Below are 14359 nucleotides of genomic sequence, written 5' to 3' on the forward strand. Positions count from 1 at the left end.
GGAACAAAATACAGGCAAATTTTAAAATTTCACCTATCAATGTAAACTTTCAAGGAAAAACAGCTCAGAGTATTTATCCAAGAGTAGGTATTATGACAAGCAGATCCTCTAACTGTCCTTTAGGGTGTGTGGTGTCCACCCACACCCTTAATCCTGACAACAAGGAGGTTAAGATTTCTGATCTGTTGAGGGTTCCAAGTCAGCTTGTGACCAGGTTAGAAGCTTCCCTGGTGTAATCCCAGTTACCTCTGCTGCTGCTTGGGTCCCGCTGTAGGTTCAAGTTGGTGTGGTGGGGTCCCTGGACCACTGCTCTGTTCACTGGAGCGGGGCAGTGGCAGTGGGGGAGGGGAGGCTGCCGATGCTGCTCTAGTTCTTGCTGTTCCACGTGTTCTTCTACATTGTGATCTGCTCCTCTGTTGCTCACTGCCGCTCTCCTTTCACATTTCTTGAGTTTGCGGAGAGCTCCAGTGTATGTGGAAAATCTCTTCACCTGGCTTTTCCTGCTGCTCAAGCTGAGCCTGGTGGCTTTTTGGTGTGCCATGGCTGCTGCCACAGTCAGTGGACCTGCCAGAGCTGCTTCTGCCAGCTTGTGTGGGCTCTGGATGCTCTGGATCTCTCCTACTTCTCCGCTGCCATTTCAATTTCCTACACACCTCACTTTTTAGTATAAGTGTGTATTTTGTTGAGTTTTTTTTTTTTTTTCTTTTTCCCCCCTAGGCTGCTTTGGTGTAGTACCTATGCCACCATCTTAACCGGAAGACAGAAGCTTCTATTTTCAGATGGTGATGACCACTGGGATGACCCAAAAGGCAACAATAGTGCTGAAAAGAAGGGATGGTGTAATGTACAGCACTAAAACATCTCACACCTCCAAGGCTCAGGGCCCATTGCAGAAGCAGTGGCAGAAAGAATGTAAGAGCCAAAGGAATAGTGCCACTCCTTGCATATAACTGTCTGGACAGAAATTGGCCTCGATATCCATGACCTCGTAGTGCCTACCTATACCCACACAAGACCCTCTTAATAGGAGAAAAAGATGATGATGTCAAATTAAAACAGAGACTAATAGACGGGATATGATGGAGAGCAGAGTTATGTAGGCAAAAGCAAGGGAAGGGAGGGAAATACCATGGTTTGTTGTCTGAAAGTATAGAAGTTGTCAATACATACATACATATATATATATATACAAAATCAAGAATTGATGAATCTCTGACAAGACTAAGAAGTGGTCTCTGGTTACCTACTGTTTAAATCATGAATGAACTTATATATCACTGTATATCCTGTTATAAAAAATTGTTTCACAAAGATGTGACAACTTAGATGACTGGACCAATTATTTAAAAGATACACACACTACAAAAACCCACTGTATAAAAGCAATTCTTTATAACTACGAAGAAAACTGAATTTGTAAATTTAATGTTACTGTAAGAGATATCCCCTGGCCCAGGTGATTTCACTACATAGTGTTAGTAAACATTTAAATACTTAACATGAACTCTATACAATTTCCTTAAGAAAAGATAAGGGAATAGTTCTCAGTTAATTTTATGAAGTAAGCACAATCCTCCTATAAAACCGGTAGAAAGAGTAAAGTAATTCTCACAAATATAGCCACAAAATATTTAATATTTATATTAATTCAGTATTATATACAAAAAATGATAGACATGACCATGTGGTACTAATTACAGAGCTGGAAGGATAGTTGAATATTCAAAAATAAATATTAATCATATTAACTGGACAAAGAAGAAAAGTCACATATCAATCAAGGCAGAAAGGGTTTGACACAATTCAAAACTTATAAACACAAAGGAAAAACATCAAGAAAATGAATCATAGAAGGAAAATTCCTCAAATTATTAAAGTTTTATCTATAAAAATTCTCTAGATAATATTTTACTTAATATTGAAAAATTTTCCCCATAGCTCAGGAACAGAACAACTATGTCAGCTCTTGCCAGTCTTTTTTAGCATAATTCTTAAATGCCTCCATAGCTTATAAAGCAAAAAAAGGAAAAGGGTATGGAGATAAAAAAGAATAAATAAAATACTATCTATTTGCAGAAGACATAGTGGTCTATGCAGGAAACCCCAAGTAAGCTACAAAACATTTTTAGAGCTAGCAGCTGCAGTTACTAATGTCACAAGATAAACATATAAAAATAAATTGGCTTATATGTCAGCAATGGGCACTGAAATTAAAAATGCAATAGCATGATCCCATCATAATAAAATATGTACACTATCTTACAAAGCATGTTAGAGGGTTTCAAGGTGAAACTTCACAATGTTGAGGAAATGAACTCATTAATACCCAACTGAACCAGAGTTTTAGTATTCTCATAGATGGTAAGATTTAATATATAGAAATCATCAGTTAGCCAAATTATTGTGTAAATGTAATAAAATTTTATCAAAATTCTAACATATGTTTATGGATATATACATGACTATTCCATAAGGTTTGTGGAAAAGTAAAAGAACTGGTAGAATCTATGCACTTGATTTTAAGAATTTTTATATAACGATAGTAATTGCACCTACATAGTGCTGGCCAAGGGATAAACACATATATCTATGGGACAAAATAATAATTGGTAATTAAATAAGAGTACAGGAAGGGATTCACACAAATAAGTCTAAATAGTGACAAAGAAATTCACAAAGCAATTCAGTGATGGGAAAATATTCTTGTGAGAAATGATGTTGAAACTAAGGACAACTGGTGAAATAAGCAAGGGTGATGTTTTCCTGTGAACTGGATACCAGCACAAAGGGGAAGGAGATCAACGCAGAGAAAAATCAACTCCTACCAAATCAGAGAGCCAAAGCCTCAGAGGTCCCCAACACCTCAGCACTGAAGCAGACCAAAAATGAACCCAACATGGCTCAGGGAAATCTTGCGGAAGAGGGGGCGGAAAGAATGTCAGAGTTACATGTTGGGTCATGATTTGCAGAGACATTTATCATACTAATAACTGGGGGCTATCTCCACAATGCACGACCCATTTTCATTAACAAAGAGGGTCTAATGGGAGGGGGTAGATCACAGATGAGCCTAAATAATGGTACCAAACTGCCTGTATTCACTGAAATGAAAACTAATAAATTAAATTAAAAAAAAATTGCACCTCTTACAGGAAAAAAGATGGAAAGAAAAAAAAAGAAACACCGTCTATCTAATCCTCATATTTTGTCTTAAAATCAACTCAAAATTGATCACAGGCTTAAGTATCAAATGTAAATCTATAAAATTTTAGAAAGAATCATTGAAATAAATCTTTTGAATGCAGTACTAGGCAAGTTGTACTTAGGCAATGTTAATCACATAATCTAGCAAAGGATTCATTTGGGCATCATCAAAGTTAAAAAGGTTTGCTCTATAAAAATTTCCCTTAGAAAAGTGAAAAGACAGGCTATGTGAAGAGTAAGAGAAACCATTTGCAAACCATACATATATACCCAGTAAAAGACTAATCTATAATAAACATACAAAATTGTCAACACTCAGCAATAAAAGACCAAGCACTGTAATCAAAACCTAGTCAAAGGTTATGAATAGTTATTTCACAAAAAGATATAGAGGCCGGCGCAGAAGCTGGGCTCCGGTCCCCCTTTTACCCAGCGCCCCAGAACCTGTGGTCGGGCATGTAGCTTGGCCGCCGTCCACGACCGCGACGCCAGCCAGAGAGCTCTAAAATTTCCAAGAAATATTGAATTGCTGAATAGTTTGGGAAAGGACAAGCCAAAGTTCCCATTCCATGGATCCATTGGGTGCACCTTCCCAGTTTGTGGATGTGTATATGTTGCCAAGCTGGGGTGACTCTTGTGAAGATGAATTAAGTTCTGATGCTGCACAGGAAGCATTTCAGGAGGACACTCTTAGATCACCATTTCTTTACAATAAGGACATCAATGGAAAATTGGTTCTCTGGAAAGGAGATGTGGCGTTACTGAACTGTACAGCCATTGAGAACACCAGCAATGAAAGTCTCACCGACAAGAATCCTGTGTCATAAAGTATCTTCATGCTGTCAGGGCCAGATTTGAAAGAAGACCTCCAGAAACTTAAAGGGTGCGGAACTGGTGAAGCTAAATTGACAAAGGGATTTAACCTAGCTGCTAGGTTCATCATTCACACAGTGGGACCTAAGTACAAGAGCCGCTATCGCACTGCAGCTTAAAGTTCCCTGTATAGCTGCTACAGAAATGTGCTCCAGCTGGCAAAAGAGCAGTCGATGTCTTCTGTTGCATTCTTTGTCATCAATTCTGCAAAACGAGGTTATCTTTTAGAGGATGCAACACACATTGCACTTTGTACTGTAAGGAGATTTCTAGAGATTCGTGGGGAAACCATTGAAAAAGTAGTCTTTGCTGTTTCAGAACTTGAAGAGGCCACTTACCAGAAGCTGCTACCTCGGTACTTCCCAAGGTCCTTAAAGGAGGAGAGCAAATCATTGCCAAGCCTTCCAGCAGACATTGGGAGTGCAGAAGGGGAGCGTGTGGTACCTGAACGGCAGATTCGAATAAGTGAGAAGCCGGGTGCTTCTGAGGACAACCGAGAAGAGGAAGATGAAGGCTTAGGAGTTGATGTGTCTTTCATTGGCTCTCTTGCTTTTGCTCGAATGGAAGGAGATATTGATAAGCAAAGAAACCTGGTCCTTCAGGGACAGTTGTCAGAAGCAGCCCTGCAGAAGCAGCATCAGAGAAGTTATAATCGCTGGTTGTGCCAAGCAAGATCTGAGGACCTGTCTGATATTGCTTCTCTGAAAGCCTTATACCAAACAGGTGTGGACAACTGTGGTCGTACAGTGATGGTGGTAGTTGGAAGAAACATTCCTGTAACACTGATAGATATGGACAAGGTACAAGAGGAATTTGAAGGATGTTTATTTTGTTCACCCAACATTTCATTCAAAGGTCTCAACGTGGTTTTTCACCACCTTTTCTGTCTCAGGACTGAAGGATAAAGTGCACCAGCTGTTTTCTGCTATATCACCCGAGCAGATCAACTTTCCTCCTTTTGTCCTGGAATATGATGCCAGGGAAAATGGGCCTTACTATATGTCTTAACCCCATCAACAGATTTGTGACCTTCCATCTTGCAGTACTTCTTGATTCCAAGGATGCTATTTCCACTATAACTGCTACCTACTGAAGTGTTGTTCATTGTTGCTGTACAGATCCAGAGAGCTTTTTGTCCCCACCTCTCTGGTATTTTTTTATTGACTATATATTTTCTTGCACTTAAGCAATCTAAAATTGGTAGGCCACACTGAACTGTACACATTTTAAATTTGTATATTTGTATCAAATTGAAGTGCTCATTTTTGGAGTGTTTCTAGAAATTGGGGATCAATTTTTAAATGTCTTCAGTTTCCCAAAGTACTCTGAATTCTCCGTTACACAGGTCACCAACATTGTTCAAATCTTCTTTTAAACATTGTATGCTTCCTTTGTATATTTAAGTGTTCCCCAAAATACATAGAACCAGTGTATGCTGACTGGATGCACTGTTTGCTTCAGACCCTGGTGTTAATGCCGTTTAATACAGATGACCTGGTTATGATGCAAGAGAACTGTTCAGGGCCAAGGATGTAGAAATGTGTCTGGTCAAAAACACAGAAATCATTGGCAAAGCAAAGAACTTGCAGTTTTACTGCAGAAACTTAAGTACTAAGCCTCATTGGATTACATGATGTGTTACAATTGCCACTTTTCTGATCTTAACAGTGTAGGGAAATAAGACTGCCTTCAATCCTTTTCCCATAGTCAGAGTTTTGGTCTCTTTGTTCAAAAGAAAGCAGGTGCTAGAACTCCTAACTGATGATCATTTCTCAAGATTCCACCCCTGAGCCTTAGAGACTGTGCTGACTTCAGGGGCACACCTAGTATATGGGCTCAGTGTCATGAGTTACCTGCATTGATGGTACATAAATCCAAGGACCTCGTGCTTAGGTTTGTCCAGACCGCTTTTGCCACTCAGCCCTTATCTGTGCCTTAGCTTGTTTCTGAGTGGAAATTAGAATTTTGCTACTCACCTCACAGGGGTATCATGAAGATAGAAAGAGCTTACGTATCTCTGGATGCAAAAGGCTAAGAGTTTGGTGTGGGAGTCAGTTAGTTTTCAAGGGAAAACAAAATAAAAATAAGGAAATTCTGAAAAAAAAAGACACAGAGATGGAACAGAAGATTAATGTCAAAGGATATATATATTTGAAAATTATTACGAAAAAGTTAAAGAAATTTGCACAATGATCTATGAAACCCTTTGGCAGTTTCTGTAAAATTAAATACAAAATTGCCACAGTTTGCAGATAATATACAGTATCTTTGTATTGTTAAAATTGGATATGATTCAATTATTATTTTTAAATTTTAAATTTAAAAATATAGGTGGAAGTATATGGAACTAGTATTTAATTGAAATTGAAATGCTTTTTAATTTAGCTTATTTTGTTATTATTTTATTACTGTATTGGTTGTCCCAATAACTCAACAATATGTTGATCACTGGTTCTTATTGTATTATTTCCCATGTCCTTGGTGTCTCTGAATTTCTTCAGTATTTGCCTGAATTACATTTCAAATAAAACTTTCAGAATATTTCATTGAAACTTTCCACATAAGATTATGTCTCATGCTGGAGACATGTTTCAGCAATTTAGATGCTTGCCTGCAAAGCCTAACGATCAAGGTTTGATTCCCCAGTACCCACATAAAACTAGATGCATAACGGAGTGGTTGCATCTGAAGTTCATTTTCAGTGGCTAGAGGCCCTGGGGCATCCATTCTCTCTCTGTTCCTTCCTCTCTGCATGCAAATAAGTAAGTAAACATATTAAAAGAGAATGTTATCTTCCCTTATATTTATGCATGCCTATGTATGGAATTCTTTGTTCAAAATAGATTCATCCCTCCATTTAGAAAGCATGATTATATCATTTTGTGGCTCTGTTGTTATTAGTGAAAAGTCCAATATTATTCTTGTTCAAATTTCTTGGGAAATCACCATATGGGTGTTTTTCTTCTTTAAGATTTAATTGGTTGCAGATATTGTGATGGTTTATACTGACTCTCAACTTGACAGGACGTAGAGTTACCTGTGAGGGGGATTATCTTGATTAAGTGAGTTGAGGTGGGAAGACTGTGGATGGGGTCCTGGACTGTATAATAAAACAAAGATCACTGGCTAACAGAAGCATCCATCGCTCTGCTCTGCTCTGCTTCCTTCTTCTTGACTGAATATGATCAGCTTCTGCTGCCATGCCTTTTCTGCCATGCCAAACTGTAACCTGGAACTATACACTGAAACTAATCCGTCCTCACTCAAAATGATTTTTTTGCGGGGTCAGGCATTTAGTCCCAGCAATGTGAAATTACATAATATAGCTTTTTTTTTCACTTATTCAGGACTCAATGAGGCTTTTGGCCAGAAAACCATGTTTTAATTTGGAAATAGGAAATTTATTTTTATAATTTTTGTGGTTAATTTCACCACTTCTCCACTCAATTTGTTTTCTCTTTCTTGGACTTCTTTGGTAGATATTATATTGTGTCAAATGACCCTTGATTACTTTTTAAATATTATATATTTATATATATAATATATATACATATGTGTGTGTGTGTGTGTGTGTGTGTGTATGTATGTATATAAGAGAGAATGACAGACAGACAGAAAGAGAAAGAAAGGGAGAGAGAGAATGGGTCTACCAGGGCATCTAGCCACTGCAAACAATGCATGTACCACCTATGCATTTGGTTTACATGGGTCCTGGGGAATCACACCTGGGTACTTTGCATTTGCAGAAAAGGGCCTTAACCACTGATATTTGGGGTGGGGGAGGGCAGGGTCTTCCCGCTAGCCCAAGCTGACCAGAAATTCACTCTGCAGTTTCAGGATGGCCTCAAATATACAATGATCCTCCTATCTCTACCTCCAGAGTGCTGGGATTAAAGATGTGAGTCAACATACCTGACTACCATTGATGATTTTGGTTGTTTTTTAAATTAGTTTTCCACCCTCTTTATATTTTTGTTTTTGGTATTGGAATTTCCTAGTCTCTTCCTATCTCAGAGGCTATAATGAACAGAGTCCAACTTAAGTCCAAAAGTAATGTTCTCTCAAATCCTGCATCTGATTCCTGTTTATCAGAATATAAAATCCTAAGTACTTGGAATCATCTATAAAAACTTTTATTATCTGTCCCTGAAAGCTTTTTGGTTCCACCTTCCAGGCTGTTACTCATTTCACTCTGTTTCTTTGTCCTTTCTCCAGGATCTCAGAAACACTTCTACCTTACGGATTTTATATGTACTCTTCTTGCCCCTGGTACAACCTCTATCCTTCATGTTTCACAAGTATTTGAATACATCTTAACTTCAAAATGAGGCTGACTCCTAAAGACCCACTTAATTCCCAAACCTGTCTTTTCCCATAATACATGAAGAGTAATATCCATTTTCCTATTTTCATGTCTGTTGTCAAACAAATATCAATTGTCCCTTATTTATAATGTTTGTATTTACCATGATCAAGTGCATCTTGAAGGTCAGCTATCCAGGATGGGATCTGTTTAGGAAAAGTCAAGCATCTAGTTCATAGTACTAGGCAGATAACAGATATTAAATGAATGTTTATTAAATGAATAAATAAGTTCATGTCCTGAAAATTAAGTGGTTTTTATTTCAGCTTTTGAATTGGAATTCATTTTATTTAATATTTAATATTTCTATTTTATTTTATCTTTTAAAAATATTTTATTTATTGATTAATTTGAGAGAGAGAGAGAGGATAATAGAAATAGAGAATGAGAGAATGGACACACCAGGACCTCTAGCCACTGCAACCAAACTCCAGATATGTGCTCCACCTTGTGCATCTGTCTTTGCATGGATACTGGGTAATTAACCCTGGGTCCTTTGGCTTTGCAGGTGAGCACATAAGCCACTAAGCCATCTCTCCAGCCCTAGTATTTCTACATTAAAGTTATTTGAAATTTTTCTTAAATTGTTCCTTATTTACTTCCCATTTTTTATTATTATTTATTTATTTATTTGAGAGTGACAGATACAGAGAGAAAGACAGATAGAGGGAGAGAGAGAGAATGGGCGCGCCAGGGCTTCCAGCCTCTGCAAACGAACTCCAGACGCGTGCGCCCCCTTGTGCATCTGGCTAACGTGGGACCTGGGGAACCGAGCCTCGAACCGGGGTCCTTAGGCTTCACAGGCAAGTGCTTAACCACTAAGCCATCTCTCCAGCCCTTACTTCCCATTTTTTAAGTTGAAAAATAATCTTGTCTTTCTGAAAGCAGCGTAAAATATTTCTAAAATCTTTTCTTCCTGTGGAGAGAAAAGGTGAATGCTAATTTATTTTTTAAATTTTTCTTTATTTGAAGAGAGATAGAGAGAGGAAATGAATGGGCACACCATGGCCTCTAGCTGCTGCAAACAAACTCCAGATTCATGTTCCACTCTGTGCATTTGGCTTAATATGCCAGTTTACTAGCTCTAGTATTACATGTGAGCTAGTTGTGGTGATGACAGTTTACTATAAGAGCTCTACTGAAGATTCTGATTGACCTGTCTAATATGATGCAACTAAACTTAAGCCAAACTTTATGGTCAGATGTTTGAGATCCTCTGTGTTTGAAGATTTTGGTCTATGTTCTCATGGGTGAAAAAGGTAAGGATGATGGTTACTTTCACCTTAACCACATGGGTTGTTTCCCAAAGAAAGGTGTTACTACCACAAGGAAGGGCAAGGATAAAAATTGTGCATTAGTCACATGTTGAAGAACACTTTTTTATTAAGAACATATTTTGTATGAATACATCATGTGTTGGTACCATCTTTTCCCTCCTCACTACTTTCATTCCATTGAGGGCCCTCCTCAGTGTAGTTGCTGGTATATCCCATGGGGTTGTAGGTTATGCATTGTGGGAGCAGCAGTTATTTATTGGGGGCAGGGGCGATGTCTCTGGGTACGACGTCCCAACCTGTAGCTCTTAGAATCTTTTGGTCACCTCTTCCACAAACCTCCCTGAGCCATGGTGGATGTGTTGCAAAGCTACTTCATTGATAAACTCACAGGAGATTCTGGATTTAGGATTTGATGGTGTTGAGTATCCTTGGACACTGTCTCTTTCACCCTGGTGCTGTCAGGCTCTCCATGGAAGCAGCAATCTTGCTCATCTCACCAATTCCTCTGTGGTTTCGGTTGGGCCTTGGCTGAAGTGTGAGAGATGGTTGATCAACTCAGGACTTGCTACCTTCTGAAAAAGAAAAACAGGTTCTTCAACAGAGAATGGTGACTCCATAGGTTAAATCAGATAAGTATTGTTAATTCAGGGGTAATTCTATTGATGTAGCCCCTCTTTTAGCCAAGGACTAGTGGGAACTTGTCATTGGAGACCATAATCTTTGTCTCCATGGGATTCTGATCTGCTTCCCAGTTCCAGATATGAGCTACTTTCCTCTGAGCAGACCTCTTAGCCAATCAGAAAGCCACTGATTACCCACCAAGGTTGTGTGCCACCATTGCACTGGTGTGTACTCTTGTCTGGCTGGTTGCTTCTGAGTAGCTTAGACCCCTACTTGCTCACACCTTTGTTGGCCACTTTCCCCCAGTAGCTCAAGTAGTGCTTTCCAGTGCTAGATGGGCTAACTGTCTGGGGTCTGGATGTCTTCCAAATTTCAGCCAGGTCTCTCCGTGTTCTATGTCAGCAGCATATGGTGTTTTCAGCAATGGGGTCTTACCTTTTATCTCAGGCAGGTATTCAAAAGAGCACTTCTTTCCTTAGAAAAATATTTTATCTATTTATTTATTTGCAAGGATAAAAAGAGAATGGTCATGCCAGGGCTCCCAGCCACTGCAAACAAATTTCAGATGTATGCACCACTTTATGCTGCTGGCTTTATGTGGGTACTAGAGAATTGAACCCAGGACATAAGGCTTTGCAGGCAAGCACCTTAACCACTGAGATATATCTACAACCCTCTTTTTTTGGTTTTTGAATCAGGCATTTTCAGCTGTAGTTACATAAAAGTATAAAAAGTTGTACCTTCAGACATAGCTTTTTGAATAAAAGTAGTGATTTCATTAATTGCCTTTTCATCTAGTAAAGCAGCCTCTTTAAACTCCTATCTTAGTAGCTATCTATAACTTCACAGATTCACCTGGATTCTGCTAACTTTGTTACTTAATTTGTATAGGCTACCATGAAAACCACTAGCTGAATAAAAGACTCAATACATAAGATCAGTAGGCCAATATACTAGTTCCTATGCTGGGTAAAAATTCTTGCTGGAAAGCATCACTATCTAAGTTACTATGAGTGTCAGTAAGGGACAAACTATAATTAATTCAGTTTATAAAAGATTAGAGTTGGAGATGTAGCTCAGTGGTAGAACACTTACTTAGTATAAGCAAGGCCATGAGTTGAAGAACTAGCATTGCAAAAACTAGTAGAGCAAAAGCATGTTATGTTATATATTGTGATACATGTTTAATATATTCCACCTGCTAACAATTTACTATTGCATATTCTTAAATATTTTCAATTTTTATGACTATCATGTAACCACTTAGTATCTGAACCTATAAAAACAGTATTATAGATCTTATGCATAATTACAAAACAAAATATTAAATCATTGTAGGTGAATATAACATTTAAATATACCATCATGTTCTAGGGATTTCTGTTTATGTTTAGATGCTGGGATTATGAGCTACATGAGGATCTCATCTCCCATACAATTTCCTTTTGTGTTTTAAGTTCTAGCTAGTGCAGTCAAACATTTTTCCCAAAATGTAATTTAGTTGTCTGTGGTCACAAAGCTGTCACATGAGGCTGTGCTGAAAACCAAAGACTTTATTTTCAGTACAGTATGAACACTGCTCATTAAAATGGAACACATAGTGTGTGTGTGTGTGTGTGTGTGTGTGTGTGTGTGTGTGTGTGTATTTAATAAGGTAAGTATGGCCAGTGAGATATCACCCAACAAAGTATGAGTCAGGGGTCCTCTTAGGAACCAGAGGACACCTTGAGCATGATGGTTAATAAAGGAAGGTTAATTAAATGTATATTACAAAAAGCTAAGGAAGAAAGCAGGAACAGTGAGGCACTCCAGGCTGAGTAATAATGGCACTCCTAGTCCTTACTGAATAAGTGGTAAGAGAGAGAGACAGAGAGAGAAAGAGAGAGACAGAGATAGAGAAGCATGCACTGCAGGGACTGCTTAACAGGAGCTAGCCCTCCTTAGAGTTCCAATAGGGAAGAACCCAGAAGAACAAATACTTTAACCCTTTTCATTCCACCAAACTCATCCTGATGTACCTGATGGGCCAATAAGGAAACGGAGAGCAAGTGCCCTGTTAGTACACTTATCCTTAGTGTTCCAGAGGATTAGCAAGGTGTAAAAAGATAGGATGGATTTGGAGAGGTTAGCAGAAGAGCTCTCACTTGGAGAGTTTGGTACCCTAAACTAAGTGATAAAGATGAAAGCCCACTTATTTACTTAGCCTGAGCTAGTTGGAGACAAAGAAAGTTGATGAACTCAGGAAGAGCTGGGATGCTGGCAGAACTGCTGCCACGTTGGCAGGAGTGGCTTCTTGCTGTCAAGGTCATAAGCAGATGGGATCCGTGGTTTCACTCACCACACACACTAAGTGCAGCTGTCAGTAGTGGCTACAGTCCTGGGTTCCAGGGGGCTGCAGGGGGTGATTTGTATCCAAGATCTTCCAGAGAACAACTGGCACACTCTGCACAGTAAGTACGGACTCAGTCTATCCATGCTGTGAGTATCAATGCACATTCTTCACTAATTGAATGTGACAGTGCACTTACCCCTCCTGTTTTAGAGAACAAAATACTAATTCAAAGATTGCCCTGACTCTGAACCCCAAACAGCACACACAACAGAAGCCAATGAGTCAGTTGGGACTATTTCTTCATGAATAGATTCTTCTGTATGTGGAGTATCACAGGGAACCCCAACTTTCAGTGTCCCCATTGGCCACACTGGCTAATCCAGCAGTAGTCTTCCCTTAGTTGGTTTAGCTGTTCCCTGGACTGCCATGCTATCAGCTGTATTAGCGTGCAACTTGTATACCAAGGATATGAACGAAATAACCTGAATAAACCTCTAGTCAAAGGCCAGACTTAGGTATTATTCTTTCTGGTATTAATGCCTAAAAACTGGGATGAGACACATATGGACCCATCAGTTTAGGACTGGTCAACTCAGTAGCATCTCCAGGAATCTGGCTGTTCTGTGTAGGGAAAAGAGGTACTTTGGGCTGGGGATGAAACTCAGCAGTAACTTGTATGGCTTATATGTGTTAGGCTCTGGGTTTGAACACACACACACACACACAAACACATACACATACACACAAGAGATACAGAGAGAGACACAGATTTAATTTCTCTTCCTACCAAATGGAAGTTTCTCTTAGGTTAGTAAAGGTGATGAGTCATTGTATTTGCCACGTCAATTTACTTTTATGTTATGTAAACAGTGTTTTGTTATTCATGACTATTATTTGAGTCACAATACTAATCTGAGCAAAATGGAAGTTTTTGGAATTTCTAAGATGAACAAATGGAAGTCATAACTTAAATGACTATGGGTAAGTATATAGAACCTTTGGATTGAAAAAAAACAGAACAGGACAAAGGTTATTAAACTGATAAGAACAGATACTACACTTGATCTTAGCCAACAGGCTGAGAAGCGATAGGACAAAGATTATTAAAAACAATATGAGCACAGTTGGGCTTTAGCTAAATAGCTATGGTATCCATACTCATATTATTTACCTATTGCCTTAACAACACAATATTACAAATGCCACACAAACCCTGGGTCAAAACAATGGGAATTTATTTTTGTTTATGTTTATGTCAATCAACTGGAAAAGTCTTCTGGTATTTGCTGAACACACTCAAGTCTCTGCAGTCAGGTGGGGATTGGGAGGTTGCTGTCTTGGAGATCTCCCATGTTCAGTGCAGTTTGGCTGTAAACTGATCTGCCCAGGAGGCTTTGACTAACTGGGTTCTCATTACTCTGTAGCAGGATTATAGGGCCTATCCTCATGTTGTCTCAGCATGGTTTTAGTTTAGGCTCAGAACTGATATATTTCACTTTGGTACCTTTCTTCTGGTTCTAAGACGAGTGTAGATTTCAGTAGTAGGCAGAGACCCTACTCCTGGATCAGAGAAGCTGTAAAATCACATAGCAAAGGCTGAGACACAGAAAGGTAGAAATGTGTGTCCACTTTTTCATTCCATTTATTATACTACTCAAATTTTCTTATGAGTTAAAGACTTATAACATA

The 14359-nt window shown here is 38.8% G+C and overlaps 2 pseudogenes; one reads left to right on the forward strand and one right to left on the reverse strand.

The window, feature by feature from the left end:
* The first annotated feature begins 3773 nt into the window (after positions 1-3773).
* LOC101595644 lies at positions 3774-5085 on the forward strand (annotated as a pseudogene).
* Positions 5086-13646: 8561 nt separating this feature from the next.
* LOC123463007 lies at positions 13647-13760 on the reverse strand (annotated as a pseudogene).
* Positions 13761-14359: the final 599 nt, after the last annotated feature.

The sequence above is a fragment of the Jaculus jaculus genome, chromosome 8 (genome assembly GCF_020740685.1).
Source record: "Jaculus jaculus isolate mJacJac1 chromosome 8, mJacJac1.mat.Y.cur, whole genome shotgun sequence".
Classification (NCBI taxonomy): domain Eukaryota; kingdom Metazoa; phylum Chordata; class Mammalia; order Rodentia; family Dipodidae; genus Jaculus; species Jaculus jaculus.